At 31.6% G+C, this 19,634-nt stretch overlaps 1 protein-coding gene across 2 annotated transcripts in view; it reads right to left on the bottom strand.

The window, feature by feature from the left end:
* The window catches only part of LOC108759974 (neuronal calcium sensor 2), an 89,440-nt gene that overhangs the window by 68,068 nt on the left and 1,738 nt on the right, over nt 1–19,634 (bottom strand). The window contains exon 1 of one of the 2 annotated variants that reach the window (XM_018505723.1): nt 8,009–8,302. The exons of the other annotated variant lie outside the window; for it this stretch is intronic. The gene's annotated coding sequence lies outside the window, so the exon portion shown is untranslated. Of the gene's footprint in view, nt 1–8,008; nt 8,303–19,634 lie in introns of those variants that run through there. 2 annotated transcript variants of the gene reach the window in all.

Below are 19,634 nucleotides of genomic sequence, written 5' to 3'. Positions count from 1 at the left end.
TATTTTCGCATTTGTAGAATTCGTTTTTAGCTGATTTGATATAGAAACAAGCCACAAACCTACGAATTATGAGTTTGTACTTCTTTAATTAGCTAAACAGATCATGATTTTATTAGTATTAATAAAGTGCAATAGTTAGTTTCCCAAAAATAAGGGGGTGTCACTTTAGGAGACCTATGTCAGTATCGGCGACTTTCCTCTAGGTGATTCTTTTTCATACTTTAAAATTTTTAGAAAGTATTATAAGGTTGTACATTTTTTAAATTATATATAAATGTTATAACTAATCATTTGATATGCGCCTAGTTCTTTTCGAAGAAAAGAAATGTGCAGAATACGAATGACCAAATCGTATATACTAAAGATTAAGGAATTACATTTATTCATACTACCAATAAATACAAAGTTGATTTTAAATTAAAAAATATGTATAATGGAAAAACAACGATGAATAACAATATATTAGAAATAGTAAAAGATATTTCTAATAGTTTGTAAATATTGAGGAAATAACGAAAAACATTAAAGCATATAGAAAAATACTTTACACATACAAATACACACATACGCGCACGAATTTAATATAAATCGTATTCAATATCATCAAAAGTCTAATGCATTTATATTATAAAAAAAATCTGAATGACTTAAGTAAGAATGTTTTATAAAAGTCTTTACGTCGTTTATATCTATATATTATTTACGTTATTTATATAAAATGTTAATTACATAATATGTTAAAAAGAGAACAATATAAGAATTAACTGTAAGAGATATTAAAAATCATAAAAATAATAAAAATGTAAGCTAATATAATAAACCGACACTGAATAATAGTGTGTAATTATGTATATTAATAATAAATGACCAACGTTTTAGCCCTAATTTGGGCCTTTTTCTGTGTGACGCAAAAAGATTTACAAAATAATTATTGAGCATTATAATACAATAAAAAAAGACAATTAAAACGTTTAGTAGAACACGGAGATATGTCGCATGTACAAAACTCATATGAAAGTCCAAATATAAAATCATCAACTATCAAAATAGTATCTGGCAGAATACATATTTCAATAATCAGATATTAAAATCGAAATATTAAACCAAAAAATAAAACATCTCAGTTTAGTTAGCAACTGCTTAAAATTTACATTAAAATAAAAGTTTCTAGAGTTGTCCGATCAGAGCGCACGCGTGTGTGATATAAAGCATTTGTTACAGAATATTATATTTACTAGTGAGAGAACGTTAAAACAAGAGTACATATAACTATTAAAATAAATAAATAAATAAAAGATAAAGTAATCAAAATTTGGAAAAATAATAAAGTTTTATTTTTAAAGGTTTTTTCCAATAGATTTATCCAATAATATCTTATATACCTTATGTTTCAATTAAAAATTTAAGGGTACTACGGTTTTCCCTTTATTTCTAAAAGCACAAAACATCGTAAAATGTTTGATTTGTCACATAAGATTTTAATTTAAACTTTCGATAACCTTTTTTCGATATCTGGACAAATGGACGACTCATATTCTATAATATTTTTTAATATTTAATATTTTCCTCGTAAACCGTAAATGGTATTTAAAAAAATTTAAGCCAAAGTTGTTTGTTTTTAAAAGACCTTTTAACGATCCTATTCGACCTGTGTTTCTATTAAAAATTTCAGACTTGACCTAGTTTGTCCTAGTTTCCAAAAAACCAAAATACTACCGTTAGATAATTTAGACAAAAGTTGCTAATGAAAAATTTTTCCCCAACTTCCGACTACTACATTTTCAAGAAAAAAGGGTAGTATGGGTGGTCTGATATATCTTGTACATGCATATAACATTGAATATTTTATAAGTAAATATATAAAAATAAATTTTTAATAAAAACATATATACATATGTGTGTATATGTAATATACACTTGATGTTTATGTATCGTATTTTATATTATCTTGTCTATTACATAGAAACAACAAAATTGTATTAGCGGAATAATAAACAAGTAACGAAACTATCCAAAGAAAATTCTTTAATGTTCATGTAGTTCTAAAGTCAGAGATCTTGTGCGACAAAGCCTTGTGTAATGAAAATCGTTTAAGCGGGCACAAAGGAGGATTTCATACTGATCGGGTACTTTACCATAACGATCGTTGGAGCGATTTATAAAGCTATCGAAAGTCTTTTTAAGAAGTTACCGGTGAGCCAGAAAGAAATTATTCAAATTGCTGTCGATCCAGTGCAACGTATCGAATGAACAAGGATAGACGCTTCGTCCCCGTGGTACCTGTACGAGATTTCGTCGTTTATACCATTTGCTTTTATATATTACAAAAATGCATTTATACTACAAGCTATGAGCATCCAGGTTCAATATTAACATGAATTTATTATCAACTCGATGTCAGAGAACACATGTTGCGAAAAGGCGAATTATTAGAGCAACAACAAAACATCGACCAATTTCAAATAATTTTTAGATACGTCTAGAAGTAAAAATTTATAAGTTATATACAAACTAATTGTTATTCAATTTATTTCATTTTATTTGTTATTAAATTTCATTTTATTTATTATTAAATTGCTTGTCAATTTAATTTGTAACATTGCCATCCTAGTTCTGAGTATGATTGCATTTCAAAACTGAAAATAATTTCGGCGCATAAATTACAGAACTGGATATATGTAAATTAACGTTGAAATATTATTTAAGCACTAAGATCCAGTTCAGACTGTTTAAGCTTTCGTTATTCAGTATTCACATTATAGTCTAAGACTTTGTTCTTTTTATTTGATATTTAAAAAAAAAGTTTATACTTATGGAATACGTCCAAAACTATCGAGAATATCACAAAAAACTGTATTTTCAAAATATATAATTAAGTTTAGTGCAAATATTAAAAAAATTTTTTTTAATCTATACAAATCTCCAAAATATTTTGTTTGTATATGTATGTACATTGTGTTATTATGCATGTACATTTGTGTTATATTTATTTAAAAAATTATAAATATTTATAAAGATTGCTTAACAATTAGTGTCGCTTTTTAAACATTTATTAATGTTTATGCGGATATAACAAAAAATATAATAAAAGTATATAGGTAAATGAATTTTGGCAATTATCGTTTAAGCTAAATAATGCTTGATAAAGTCTCACAAAAGAAAGTGAATACATGATGCTTAATTGATATTAATCAATCTACATAATCGTAAATACATGAAAGAATGTAGATAAAAGATAAATTATATTTGGATTTAATATTATATGACCTTATACTAACTTTCAACAAATACTAACTTTCAACATATATTCGTATGTATGGACTAACGCAGCTTCTCCGTACTTAAAAAGTTTAAAAAATCGATACACGCACATTTATCCTTTCAACTTCATATCAAACACGTATCATACTTGTATTAGAATAATTCTAGTATTTCTAAATTCATGAGAGTTTAAATTAAAATAAGAAAATCGGATGTAAATCAATGTAAAGAATATGTAATATGCGTTCCAATCGATTATGTTATATATTTTTTATGTTGACAAGACTCTCCCACTAGTATTATATATTTAAGAGGTTAGACCACCCCTGAGGGGTTTGAAAAAATTGAAATTTTTTTGCTTAAATCGTCAGCTTTTAGTCATAGAAATGCGATGGAAACAGTTTTGTAGCGAAATTATATCTCTATCATATTGTTAGAGCTGTCGATTATTACAAAAAATTCTCTTGAAAAATTTTAAACGCATTTTTCTCAAAACAGGATTTTTTAAATCCGTGTACAACATAACTCTTACAATTTTCATGTGATTTACTTGAAATTTTCACAGGATATTCTTTAATACATTCTGTAAAGAAGTACGTAGATTTTTTGAAATATTGAAAACTTTTTTCAATTAATATTTTTATACGTGAATGTTAAGGCAAAAATGCAACTTTTTGTAAAATAGTTACCATTTTGAGAAAAACTAATATTTAAAAAAATCCCTATGTACTTCTCTAGTTTTTGACATGCAGATAATGAAAATTCTTTGTATTTTGTTCAGAGTCGAACCGTGTGCCTGAAATCCTGTACGCACCGATTTAAAGCTGTAGAAAAAAAAGATTCAGCGAGTGAGTCAATGTGCCGACATTTTAGACATAAGGCTAATAAAAAAATATTTTTTTAGTTTGCTATATATGTACACTAAAGCCCTCCAAACAGTTTTTGATCACAGTTATTTATTTACCCCCAAAAAATTTCAAACTTAGGTATTATTTTAGGGCCTCAGGGGTCGTCTAACTTAAGAACATAAATAATTTACAGTTATCTTTAAAATAAATTATCAAATTTTTTTTATTTTTAGCTGATATTTAGACGTATATATCTACAGCTAATGTCAAACTACATAATTATAAAATAGATATAAGATGTTTTAATACTCTTATAGAGAGAGATATAGTGTTTATAAAAACCGTAAAAAGGTTACATTTGCGAACAAGAATATATCAAATCCTGTATCTTATCTCAGAAATAATTAACGTTCTTCAATTTTAAACCTTTATATGTATAAGGACCAGAATTTTCTAAGTAACTCATGGAAGACCTTGCTTCCGAAAAGTTCGGGAGCTAAATTCAATTCTAGTTTCAGAAATCTAAAATTCAAATTTCAAAAATATATTTTGACTATCGTAAAATTCAATTTTAGGAAGAATATCCAAGTTTGAATGTAGTCTGAAAAATCGAATTTCAAAAGAACAGTAATCATCATGTAAAAGAAACTTTGTCACACAGGGTTTATAATCAGAGTTTAAAAGTCAGTATGAAAACCAGTATTAACTGTTTACATATTATTGATGAGTTTCAAGTCAAGCAAAACTGGAAACTTGATGTTATTATACTTTGCAATTAAAAATTCCCTAAAATCGAGTTTTTACAGTAAATTTTCAAAAATTCTGTCCGTTATATTGAATCCATCTTTCAAATGTTTTATTTTCGACCTCAGATTCGAATAAAGCATTATGAAATTATCCCATAAGCCATGTTTCATAAAAATTGAGCGAGCAATTTATAAAATAAAAGAGGGCCTCAAAAAGAGATCCACAGAGGGTTAGAGAAAATGTATTATCTAAAATTTTTGACTTCAACACAGAAAGAGAGTTTTCATGTCAAAAAACGTGTTATATTTACTTCATTTTAATTATTTAAAATTATCTTAAAAATTATTATGCACGTAACATCTGTCAAATTTTAAATTCATTTCTTGTACTAATTTTATTTAATAAGATATCAAAGAAACAGAGATCGCGCTTTGATGTTATACTACTTCAAAAAACTTACGCGACATCGAATCTTTCCCGTGCTCAGAAAAACGGGAGAATGATTACCTTCAATGACGTTATCTCGAGGACACCTCGCAAGTGTGCCGCGATGAACATGAAAACGACCGACGAGCCGAAGATGATGGACGAGAGGTTACCGCCATGAGATCGACTATGAATTATGCAGACACTTCAAACCTCATGGGCTCCGTCGCGGTTAGACGGGACGACGGGAGGCTGAACGATGGAAAATGTTGTTAATGCGCAACGAGATGAGTGTTAAATCGTTCAGACGTCAAGTCACGAAACATGTTACCGTACAAAAATGGCTTTACAAGGATTAAGAGTTACCGGTTACGTCACTCAAACCGCAAACTGATAAAAAAACTGTACATGGCTCACCGATTATTATCTGTTGTTAAATTTTTCTTGCAAATAACAAATCGCTATATTGGTGGTACTACACGGAGAAAATTTTATATTAAGTTTTAATACACAATTTTAAATTACACTTTACTATATCTTGTATTTTCGATGGACTCTCACAACATGATTCCGACTTAACTTTTACTATGATAATACTAATTTTTATCACATAAATAAAGTAATTATTTTGTTAAGCCATATTCTAACATGAAAACAGTTAATTTTTACTATGGTACGCAAACAAAATTTGCTAGGTATATTTGATTTTGTAATAAAAAATTTTTACTATGAAAAAGTGTAAAAATTACGTTATATTATTATTTAAAAAAAAAAAACTATAGCATTTAAACTTATAATTTACATGAAGACCGCAGCTACTACCACATTATAGTAATTTTAAATATAAAATTTTCTCCATGTAGAAGATTTGATATCAAAAGTTCAGAAAAGAAAAGTCTCATACCGTAGATATAATTATAAATTCGCAATAAACGTGTGATGTGATTATAAAAAAAAATCACAGTATTAAGAATAATGCGTTGTTGTTTAAAAGAAATTGTTTAACTAACGTTATAATTCCATCGTGTATAGGTATAACTATATTTGCTTCCTTTTTAGCTATAGGATGTTATTCAAGATTCGGTAATAAGCTTTAACATGTTCAAATACCTCTTAACATGTCCAAATATCTCTCTCTTTGGCATTTTGGTTTGCATTTTATTTTATTTAAGCAGTGTTAATTTACACTGTTCGCGTTAAGAAAATACTTATTTACATAAACGCGAGCGGAATAAAGTAATTTAGCAAGTACAATAGTACTAAAATAATTTTCTTATTACTTTTTGTATCTGATAAAACGTGCTTCTATAAGTTTCTATCATTTCACACGAATAATTACATTGATTAACATTTCCTTGATTCGACTTTCGATAGTAATATTCATTTTAATTATGAAAATTCTCATAAGAAAAAAAATTTCCGCTTGATAAAATAGGGTTATTACTTCATTACATTCACATTGATCATCAAGAAAATAACGACAGCGGATTAATAGCGTGAAGTTTTTAATCTGTTGTTTCAATTTGCTGAAACAGCTGTTGCAAAGCTCTTAATTCTAATTGAACATATATACAGGGTATTTCATCATGGCATGCACGACGCGAGCAACGACTTGACTTTTTCGTGACACGAATACTCAAGGTAATTCAACGTATTCTCTAATTTACTCCTCTAGAACATTTAAATACAGCTCAAGCACGCGAATCCGTGTTTTTCGTTTATAATGCCCCAGAAAAGTCACGCCATGGCTGCGGATTTTTTCACTAATTAGCGTTTCTTAAATCTTCAGCGTATTATTGATGGTCACTTACTTCAGGGTTATTTTAACACTTTAATTTTGTTAATAACAGTAATTTAAGGAAATGAAGTTATTAAAAAATTATCGTGCAGTGTGATGTTCACGATCTTTTTTACAAGGAATCTAAACGCATTCAACGTACTCTATATATATGTCTACTCATTCATTTTCTGTCTAACATAGATTTTTATAATAATAACGGAATCTCATATAATGGATCAAATTGTGATATTATTTGTTTTATATTAAAATAAATTATAGAAAAAAGTCAACATATTGTACATCTATCATTTTGTGTGGGTACATTAACTTCCTTTGTCGCGTGTTGTTCTATTTTTGTAAACATTATTGTGAAAAAGAAAATGTACTTTCGACGAGTTCAACTTTCAATGTTATATATAGATTTGGAAAAGTCTATTTTATGCCAATTGTGGGATTGCTATTATCACGAATGAACATATAAGTTCCTATATCTATAGCGACGAAACTTAAATTCCCATCGTAACGTACACACACCCATGGAGAAAATTTTTTCTTAGAGTTTACCCTGAAAATATGATAATCGTGGAGCAATATTGTATTTCAAAGAATTTTCTCTCATTCATTTAATAAAATTACAATAAAATATAAAATAAGTTTGATTAATTTTATTAAAGTGCATGGTAAAAATCTTTAAAATATTGTATTGTATCACAACTGTCATATTTTTAGAGTAAATTTGAAGAGAAAATTCTTTCCGTGTACTACTTTCAATCTTTACTAAAAATGCAATAGCTGCCTAGTTGAATAGATTACCGAAATGGAGCAATACATGAAAGACAAAAGAAGAAAAACAAAGAAGATGTAAGAAGTTTTTATACGTTTTTCTTATTCTAACCGAAATCGAAGGATCACGAGGCGTTAATAAACTACATAGAGAAGAGCTTACCGGTTTTATAGTATCTACGTGATTCAACGATATCTGCGGATATTACGCCGTCTCAGCGCACAATGTATCCCTTGTACGTATCCTCGAAAAAGGACAGCAATGTTCGCTGATAGGAAGGCGATCGTTTTGAAATTCGAAGTCCTCTTCAAACTCGAGCTCTTTCGCGCGCCCAGCGAAGACGTGGACGCGACGATTGGAGAGCCGACCAAGAAGCGAGGCTACCCAGGAGACTCGGCTGGCAGGACCTAACCCGATTACTCACGAGAAGCCGTCGTTCGTCCAAAAAACTGCGACCGCGAGATTGTCGCCGTTGACACGGGCTCTTTCACGACACATCGAACGTACGTACCGCCTGCGAGCTCACAGGTCACTGCTGTGGCAAGCTCGGTCCCCTTCCGGCTCGCGCACCCTCGCGCGCAATTCGCGAGCGCATATTATTCTCACCTCGTCCTGCGGACATCACGACGACGCGTACAATTTTATGCCGCTACCGAGCTACCGAGGCTCGAGCGCGTTGCTTTTTGCGTATTGCATATTCGCGCGCTATCGATCGAGGCGTCTCGGTGGTGGCCGATAAAGGGCCGCAGCTGCATGGAGAAAGAGAGAGATATATATATATATGAGAGAGAGTACTCGGCCGCGTTTAACCCATTACCCCGTCCGGTTGCATTACCCGTTCGTGCTTAAAGTTTAAACGTGGGCTTCGCAGCATCGGGATCGACGGATACTTGTACACAACCACGTAAGGTTCGAATTTAATAGCAGCGTTTAAAATTTCAAGCCGGTCGGAGCAACAGGCCTGCCGAATCGATTAGGATCTGGATGCTGTTCTTTTCTTTTTTTTTCTTAGTGTTTAATCTAAGAACACGTTGGAACGATAAAATTGCTTATTTACGTAACATTGAGAGAGGAACGCGATTCCAGCATATTGTATGGTTTCTTTCCTCTTATTTACGTATCAATGTATCATCGTGGGTATATGTATAAAAATAAGTTGAAACAAGTTGGTTATCGATGTAATCTTTACCGTAGTATAAATAGATACGACGCAATAAATCAATCTCCAGAGTCTCATTCCGAGTTTCCCGGAAGTTCCGTAGAAGCCGTCGTTTTACTATCCGAGTAATTTCCATTCGATTTTCTCATTGCGAGAAGTTAATCTAAAGTTTAATTACCATAGTATTTAATATTAATATTACAAAAACTGACAGTAGAGTTTACTTTGATTACTCTTGTCACAATTTATAATAACATTTTATGTAAACAGATAATTCGATTGAGTGACATTAAATATTCCAAAAATTCTGAAAACTTTTTTCATTTTAGAATGCAAAGTTCGCCGTGAAAAAATATTATTCGTAAATTATAGATGATCATCGCGAAGAAGAGAATTGAACTTCGAATTTAAAAAACAAAAAATAATCATATGACAAAATTTTATATAATAAGTATAAACGTGAGGAGTTCCTTTTGTTATATTTATGTTTATATGGTTTCACACGTATTCTCTTACGCTTACAAAAATTTTCAGACGTACGACTTAAATAATTTATTTTGATAAAACTCTCGCTGAACGATCCACGAAATGACTAGTCCAGATCGGCGGTCTGGCATGAGCAGAAAGCCAGATCTAATCGTACAACCCTATTTATTCCTCATTCGTTTCGCGTGCAAAATATACGAGCTGACTGCGGAAAATTCTCAACAGAAATGGGGCATGGCGTAACGTTGTTTTATCCCGTCTTGTCTCATTCGAAAGTAGACGTCGGCTCTAAAACGCTTAGACAGCGATCCGGTCTCATCCCTATATTCGACGTTCATCAGCTCGACAGTTACGCGTGAATTCTGGAAACTATCGGACGAGAAAGAAGAAGAGAAAGACTGAGAAAAATCGAGGAATTTATCTCGCCCTTTTCCTCAGCATGCCCTGAGGACCCACCAGACACATACCGGCGAACGCAAAGTCTCCCTTATCTTTGATACTTCAACCCAGCTGTGTCGGTGCTCCTATCCGTCTTTCCCTCTCTCTTCTTCTCCTCTCATCACTCTCATCACGCTAGTACCCCTCGCTAATTAGTTTTACATTCACGTCCTCGTAAGAAAAAGGCTCACCACTCAAGAGCGTACTACGTCGCGGTTTAAACGTCAGCGCGCAATTCTTACACGGTCTTTATCTTTCATATCTCTCTCTTTCTCTCTCATTACTTTGCCTTTATTACATAGCGTTCTACACTTTATTTTACAACACCGAGATCGCCATTTCGAGCTGATAGCGCGGATAGCGTCGTGGCATGATTCTTACACGCGGTACCCACTACTCTCCCTCGTATTCTCTTCGTCGACCGATAGAAGGGTGCGTGCTCGATCAAAGAGGATGGAACGAGAACGCACGCGGATATCTCCTCTCGCTTCCTCGTGATTTTCCTCTCTTCCTTTCGTTTTCGCTCCGCGTCCCTCGACCCGGCTTCCCCGTTGACCGTAATAAACAACAACAGTCGATGCAACCACCACGACACGTCGCGGATCGATTCGTCCGGTGAAGGAGAAATATCGGAGCAAAGAAAAGCGAAAGGTGCGACGGCCCTTCTACCTGACGGAAATACGTCAGGGAGAAAGGAAGTAGGGAGGTGAGGAAGTGGACGGATCGACGGAAGCGACTCGCAACAGGCTTCCCGTCTATACCGACGCGAAAGACGCCGGCGGCGCCGTTACCGTGCGTTCGTCGAGATCTCCGCGATTCTTCCGCCGAACTTTACCGTACGCGGCAAATTCGCGTTTCCTTTTTAACTTAAGCGTGTAAAGAACGGCGCGTTTGCCAGCGTGTACGAATGCGGCGGAGATACTAGATAGAGCGAGGCGAAAGCGACGGAGCGAGGTCTCTCTCCCCGAGACTGATCCTGCGTGTTGAACGACGAGCGGCCTCCGCCACCGCCGCCACCGCCAGCGTCGCCACCACCACTCGTCCCCACCGCCGTAAGGCTCCTCATGGCCTCCACGTTCCCTCCTCCTTTCCAACCGCCCGGCCCCCTGTTGTCCCCTCCGACGGTATCTCACGATCCGCGAAAGCTCCCACCTCTTGTGTGTGCTTTTTTCTTTCTTCCCTCTCTTTCGGTCTATCGTTCCGTTGCTTCCGTCTCTATCGTTCACGCCCGCACGAGTACGTATCTCCCGCCACTCTTTGGTATCTCCTACTCGGAGTTCCGTTTGCCACCTTCTGATACATCTGCCACTATCAACGCGACGCGGCGGTGATGGTGTTATATACGAACGAGATCGTGGCTCTAAGTACTGCTGCACGCGTTGGTTACGAAAGCGCGAGGTTTATGTTTGAGGTTTATGTCTTACGACAGAGAATTATTGCAAATTATGAAGAACAAACGTCAAACATCTTGGACGTTTACGTCGCGGAGTGATAAAACTTTGTGGATGGAACAAACTCTCTTTCTATTACAAACGCATTAAATTTAAAAAAAGGGATTATCCTAAGTGTTCTTGTGTTCAACGACGTTTCTATCTTTGATCGCGAATAGAATAGTAAAAAAACGATTGAAGCACTCGCCTTATTAAATTATTGATTTTAAGTTGTGTACCGACATACTTGTTAAGTGTCATTGATTTGATCTACTATTGCATGTGGAACATGAAAATAGACAAATTAGAATTTTCTAGTTGAATCTATTAAATTTTAGTTAAAATAACCAGAATTCTAATCTGTGTATGATCAAAATCTTCATCAGGTTCGTCCATTTTCTACCAGAAATTTTTATCAATATAGACGCGAGGAAATGTACTGTACACAAAATTGTATTTCCATTATCAAAAGTAAACGTCAAGAGTATTTCGCTTGGTTTTCATTTACAATATCGAAACATGAACTTACTCAAAAAATTTCAACGGTTTCAAATTTATATTTAAAAATATCGTTATGATAAAATAAAATTTATAAAATTAATAACGTTTTCAGCCAGGCATTACTCAGATGTCAATATCTATTGAGAAAATCGTATTTGTAAAATTCTCATGTTTTATATTTTTACTATTTTAAAAAGTAGCAACAGTCGGCCCTCATTTTTCTTTTAGGATTGTAGCTGAAAGGTCAAAATAACACGTATGCACTAAATTTTCAATTTTCTACAATTGGAAGAGAAGTTATTTTTTGGACATTTTTACCACGTACAATACAAAGCACAGTATCTCTCTTGCAGAAGGAATATAACGCAGATTTCGGAGTACTCGACTAATTTAATTAATTCTCGTACCGTTATGCTACTCTTTCAGAATAACGCATTTGCATGGCGTCAGAAAAAACGCTGTATATTTGATCTCTAAATAAGTAAAATTTTAATTACATTTCTATCATATTGTTTTCTTATGTGACATAAACAAAGTAAACATAAATAAAGTAGTGAATCAAGTATTGAAACCAGTGTATAAAAAAATATATATTAAAATAGGCAAATAGCCAATTTATACAAACTAATATTTTGTCGCTTTATACAATAACCAAAATAAAAATCGACTGGAATAATTTTCCCGAATTATTTCCGATATTAAATAGCATTATAACGATAAAATCAAACGATATTGTGACAGAGAAAAATACAAGATTTAATTTTATACATTAATGATTTAAATAAATTATTACATTTAAACAAATCATTAATGTACAATATTATAAATCTTTTTTCCCCTTATCACAATGTATAGGCTTATAATCGAAAATGGTTAGAAAGAGTACCTTCTATAAATATAAATATTGTATATTATTGGAAATATTGATATTATTAATATCCATCAGACATTCACAATGTACATCTCTCACAAAGAAGTTTAGGAAAACAAAATAAGATGCGCAAATTTAAAACTTTGCAATTAATTATAATTGTGTGCGTTAATTTATGAATTTTTACAAATCTTTTTATTCCAAGAACCAAGAATTAAAGAATTAATTTAAACAAAAAATCGGATATTGACAAATATACTAGTGACAAATAGATATCCTTTCAGAAAAATGATAATTAGAGAACTTATTCTGCGAACTTTGCAGCAGAAAATTCAGCGTGATTTCGCTTTAACGAAGATAAACGCGTGTAGTAAATCACTGTTGCAATATTGTAAACCTTATAAACAAAATAATAAACTTATAGATTTTAATAAACGCAATGCAGATGGAATAAATGTACAACTAACTTTCGAAAATTTTACTAGCGATTGATTTCATTGACGCGAACATAGTTTCGGCAGATGAGAAAAATCTCTGACTGATTGCTCTGAACTTTTTTATAAGAAAATAGTAATGTAGAGATGACGATGATAAGAATCTTATGAATCTCATCAATCAATTACAATAACACGAAAACTAATCAACACTGAAGTTTTCTTAAATTCTGTAAAAGAACGTTCGGTAATAGGCTAAATCTTGATAACCTTCTAAAAAAAAAAGAGAAAGACAAGTAAATAACAATTTCGAGTAAATTTTAATGGTATATATAAATTATATCAACAAATATATATATATATATATATATATATATAAAACATGAATTGTGCCAAAAATTTTCATTATCTTTCCTTTTTCCTTTCGAAAATCAATCTCTAACGGAATATTAGTCTGAAGGTAATAACCGTTGTTACGATCACAGACGTAATAGGTAGGTATATGCTGTGCATTTCCTATTTTAACTGATCTTAGCATCGAGATCCTTTAGAAAGAAAATATAATGTTGAAGCGTATCTCTTTTTAAGTCGTTTTGGATGGGAACGCAATAGAGGCGATAGGAAAAGCAATTTAACTTTATGTACCATAATCCTCACTGCTAATATTTGAGAAAGAAAGAGAGAGAATAATATGCCCCAAGCTGTTTCACTCTTTTTAAACTGCAGATAGTAACAATTTCATTGGAATGTGTAGTCTATACTTATGCTACAGTCACGACTCTAGATCATAAATCGAACGCACACCAATTATACTCGATGCTATATTTTGATGAGGTATTTTGTCTCACGAGTAATTTCAAAAATTATGTAAGTTTAGTCTTCGGATTCTATATAAATTTTAAACAATGCTACAACGAGTACAGAAGGATTTTTAGATATGTTTATATTCGTTTACATTTTATTTGTACACTTATATTTATTTATACATTTTCTCTATGTAGATAAGTAATTTGCATTACGGACCTACTTTGCCGTGTCTACATAACATCGCACATGGAAGCGACGTCGATTCAATTTAAGTCCCGAACGCGTCACGTTTCGTTACATAACATCAAAAGTCGAATTGTCTCGCGCAATGTCAATTCCCATGCAAATATATCTGTCTCGCTCTACCAAAAATCGATTATCAATATACACTACGTCGGGTACGATTTCGTGCGGGAAGCCAAATAGTCATGCCACTCGTTCCGTATCGGGTCAACAGGGCTGAAAACGGATTCGAATGATAGAATTCGAGTCATCGTGTGATGTAATTAATATCGATTAACGCTTTGCTGCCGATTTTCGAACATAACATGGATTTGCACCGTAATCGGACCGCAGCTGCAAAGGGTAATTGTCTAGGGCAAACCGTCACCGCACGGTACTATCCTGTCGTAAAACAGAAAAAGAATATAAATTTAATTTTTCACGCGCGCGCGAGCGTGTGCAAGGAATATACCTCCAAACTTGTGGCTTTTGAGAGACTTTTAAGAAGCAAGACGTTTTACTGTTCGTAGGGGAGACCGGGGCTATATAATAGACTCATTTTCCAGTTTCGAATTTTTACAGACGAAATTAAGAGACTTATCGAAAAAATAAATTCTACACCGCAGTTACTATACATACATTTGACTACCTAATAATATTTTAATAATAAGAGAAACACTGATAATTAATATGAAAAAAAATGCATTTTTCTAATGGATTCTATCTGATCCAACTAGCCCCGGGACCGGGGTAATTCGACTAAGATTATTAAAATAAAGATTAATGTATTTTAAGCTACATCTTTAGCTACATATTAATAAAACTTTTATAAAAATATATTTTAAACACAAACATTCGCTTCGCAGGGCAAAACCATGCTTCTTTTTGCAAAATTTGTTCATTTCGTGCAAAAACGTCGAATGAGCATAATTTTCGAGATTGGACATGAGGGAACTAAACTTATAACATTTACCACTGAGGAAAATCTCTTTAAAGAAATAAAATTTTGAGTAAATACTATAAGAGTCGTCACTAAATGAATCATACAGTTCCACGCCATTCCAGTGATTAGTCTACTATCCCTATCCGTTCATTTTTTAAAAACATTAACAATATACGATAACAAAGACACATAAACAAAAAAAATTTGTTGGACTTTATTAAGTAAGACTTACTATCTAGAGTAGAAATCAAATATCTCAGACAATCATATACGATTGTAAAACAAAAACTTTAAAAATAAAAATATTTACTAGGTATACCACTTTTTTAAATTGTGGCATAACTTCTATCATAGATGTGTTCGCAACAAGATGTTACAGCAGACGTACAGTTGCTGCTGCGTGCTCAGCCACGTTTACGCGTGTCTCGCATGTTTTGTTTTTAATGTAGCCTCGATTATTCTACTTACTCCTATACACGGAGAAAATTTTATATTTAAAATTACTGTAATGTGGTAGTAACTGCGGTCTTCATGTAAATTATAAGTTTAAATGCTTTAATTATTTTTTTAAAAACAATAATACAACGTAATTTTTACACTTTTTAGAATAAATTTTATAGTAAAATTTTTTATTACAAAATCAAATCTTGTTGAATGAAAGTTAGTATTGTAAAGATAAGTAAAAAATATATACCTAGCAAATTTTGTTTGCGTACCATAGTAAAAATTAACTTTTTATGTTAGAATACGGCTTAACAAAATAATTACTTTATTTATGTGATAAAAATTAGTATTACCATAGTAAAAGTTAAGTCGGAATTATGTTGTGAGGGTCCATACGAAAATTCAAGACATAGTAAAGTGTAATTTAAAATTATATTAAAACTTAATATAAAATTTTCTCCATGTAGTCAACTGACCCCGGTCTTCCCTATATCATGACGTATATACATTAGATACGTCAGATACGTGTCACAAAAAACTTTTCTTTTCCTACTTGTTTCGTATTTCTTAAAATAAATTTAATATAAGTGTATGTAATATAATTATTATTACTTCTTTTTTCAGTCATTGAAATAATGAATTTATTTTAATCCAACTGTAAATCAAAAGAAGAATAATCAAAATCATCTATTTACTATTGTTTTGATATTTCTTTGAAGTGTAATAATAATCTCATCGCGTGCGACGGTGAGATTTAAATCGATAAGTAGATTTATTTAATAAAAAATGCTGATTACACTGCCCGACGTTTTAATACTTTTTTTCTGCTGTTTGAATAAAAGATACCATTTCCGATGTATTTTCGCGAGCTGAACATGAATCCGGCAATGAAATTGCTCTCTTACGTCACGTTTTTGAGAAAAGTAAAATTAAAAGTGTCAAAATGACCGTTTTTTGACGTATTTGTGATTTTTTGCCAGCGAAGTAAATTTTCTTTTCTATTTTCGTTTATGCCATCTTAAAGTGCCAACTTTTATCTTTAAAATATATTTTTTTAACGCCGTACGTTTTTTTTTTCACCGAGATGATCTTTGCGTATAGTCACACAAAGAAAAACATTTTGTGCCAAAATGTTTTTGAAAAAAAAGTTTTATGAACTGTGTGATAATTTTAGTAGCAATAAGGTTTTTAATGTCACTAAATCCGTTGTAAACAATATTTTTTTAATTAAATTAAAGCGCAAATGACAAATTTTTGTGATAAAAATTTTTTGCGATGACAAATTTTTCCGCCATATTGAATCCTCCATTTTGAATTTCGAAAATTTGACTTCAGATTCGAATTTGGTGACCTTAAAAACCTTCCTACTATAAAAATCATCACACAGTTCTTAAAACTTTTTCTTCAAAAACATTTTTGACACAGAACGTTTTTCTTTGCGTGACTACGCAGAATTATCTCGGTGAAAAAAAACGTACGATGTTAAAAAAATATATATTTTAAAGATAAAAGTTGGCACTTTAAGATGGCGTAAATGAAAGTAGAAAAAAAAATTTACTTCGCTAGCAAAAAATCACAAATATATCAAAAAAACGTCAATTTCGACACCTTTAACTTCACTTTTCTCACAAACCTGACGTGATGGAGCAATTTCATTACCGGATTCGTGTTCAGCTCGCGAAAATACATCGGAAATGGTATCTTTTATTCAAACAGCAAAAATCACGTCACGCAGTGTTATTATTTGTTGCTGTATTTATTCTACAACTTAAAAAAGCACAGTATATTTCTCTTACTTATGCTTGTGATATAAAACAATTCTATTTTTTTTCTCGTTGTTTCGTATAATATTTAATCTGAAAGAAATATAAAAAAGCCGAAAATAAACTTCAAGTTGTACTAAAGAAATACTTAAATATTAAATAAATACTTAAAAAAGAAAAATAAAAATAAAATAATGTAACACATATCTAAATATAATAATAATAATTTTTCGTTAAGTTTTATAAAAATTTATATTAATTATTTATTTTTATTTCTTTGTATATATAAGGCATATCTCGTTCTTTTTAATTTCTATTGAGATAAAAATACCGAGAAGAAAACGGATTTGAAGAAAATGTTCTAAAATTGTCAATATTTTATATCTCTGTTACTTTGTATCTTTATGTTTCAATTTTACTAAGCAATACACGTACATACATTCAATAATTTAATTAGCTATAACTAATGTATAATTAAATAATTTAATAGCTAATATAATTATAATAATTACAATTACATACTAATATAATTATAATAATTATAATTAATTATAAATAATTAAAATTATCCAAATAATATTATTAATATGTATATTTTCATGGTATGCTTAGAAAAACTGTTTTTCTTGAAAACCTTTAGAGTAGGAACTTCACTCTTAACAAAAAGTGTAAGGGATAACTTTATAAGATTTACAGACAAATTTTTCTTTTTCAAATATAATTTCTTATCATTTTCTTTGCCGAGTTTACTTAATATATCTATAACCTAAAATATTTCTCTCTCACTACTTTATTAATTGCAAATTTATTTTCTAAACTTCAGAAAATAATGTATTTTTTGTAATTACATATATTTATAATTTTTATCAGTTTGTTACACACACACACGGCACGCATGCACGCACGCAGAGAGAGAGAGAGAGAGAGAGAGAGAGAGAGAATACTACAAGTAATTATTCTTTTGTAATAAGACACCATAATTAAATCTACATAGTTTCTATTGATTCGCTAAAGTTTGTATTATATAAATATGTATATATAGGATTCTATGCATAATAAATGTTAGTGAATATTATATACAATGCCTTGAGGTTAAATATTAAAACTAATTTATCCTAGTTCATGTATTATTATCTACATGGTAATGAATCCACGAAGTGTTACATTTATAAAATTTTCATATTCTTAATTTAATATATATAGCTTATACATACTCGTACGTAGGAGAAGCCCGGGCAGCGCGAACATGTTAAGGTATAGAGACGAAAAAATGACATAATTAAAATTGAGATCAGAAGCCATTTTTATTTTCATAAATATCTTAAAGGACTTAACTTTGAAATAAAACAAAAAACAATTAAAAAAAAACGAACATTAATATGTCATTTCAGTTAAAACATGAAAAAGAAGAGAAACTATCCGCTTTGCCCAGGGGGGGGGGGGGTTGGCCCTGGGCAAAGCGAATGGATCACTCGAGCAATGCAAATGAAATTTAAAAAATTAGATTCAATCTTGGCAATCATCACAAAAGTAGCTACCAAATCCTCTATATGTATTGCAGCCTTCATGGGCCCATTTGATGCAACGACTGCACTGGATCAGTCAAACAAATCATCATACTGCATCGTGGCAAAAAATAAACAAAAATAAGATGTAAACAAACACGTACCTTTCTTACACTCGAAAGGTCGTCTGTCCCCCCGTATTCCTAGTATTTTCATTGTAATCATATACAGAATAAAGAGGTTAGATCATCCGCTTTGCCCCCACCCGCTTTGCTTAAAGGACCTACCTAACGCGAATTTGGAAAGGTTAGAATAAGTTGAAGCACCAAGTAAAAAATTTTAACCTCGAATACACGATTAAAGACATATAGAATTTTTATACAAAATCATTCACACTGGTTAAAGAATAATTACAAATAATAATTAAGCTACATACCTAAGGAAAAATCACAAGAAAACATTCAATTTTCTATATGTCTCTATTAAACACAAACAAACGCAATCATATGTCGTTCCGTATTTTCATAACGTCACAGTTGGTCATTCCTTCAACTGCTAGAGACTCGTAGCGCAATCTCAGAAAGATAAGCGAAAATAAAAGGTATTCACTTTACCCAGGGCGTTCATTTTTATGTGTGTGAAGTTAGCCCCCCCTTTTTTTGAAAATTAAAATTTTGACAATTGTTCCAGATTGTTCTGAGTTTGTTCTACATTGTTCCAAAGCGATATCATCTTATTCCAAATCGTTCTCCAATAAAAGGAAAAAACGAATTTTTTTTGCTAGC

This window comes from Trachymyrmex cornetzi, unplaced genomic scaffold (assembly GCF_001594075.2).
Source record: "Trachymyrmex cornetzi isolate Tcor2-1 unplaced genomic scaffold, Tcor1.1 scaffold210, whole genome shotgun sequence".
Taxonomy (NCBI): Eukaryota; Metazoa; Arthropoda; class Insecta; order Hymenoptera; family Formicidae; genus Trachymyrmex; species Trachymyrmex cornetzi.
The sequence above is the reverse complement of the archived record's forward strand: the minus strand, read 5'-3'. Positions and strand labels throughout refer to the sequence as shown.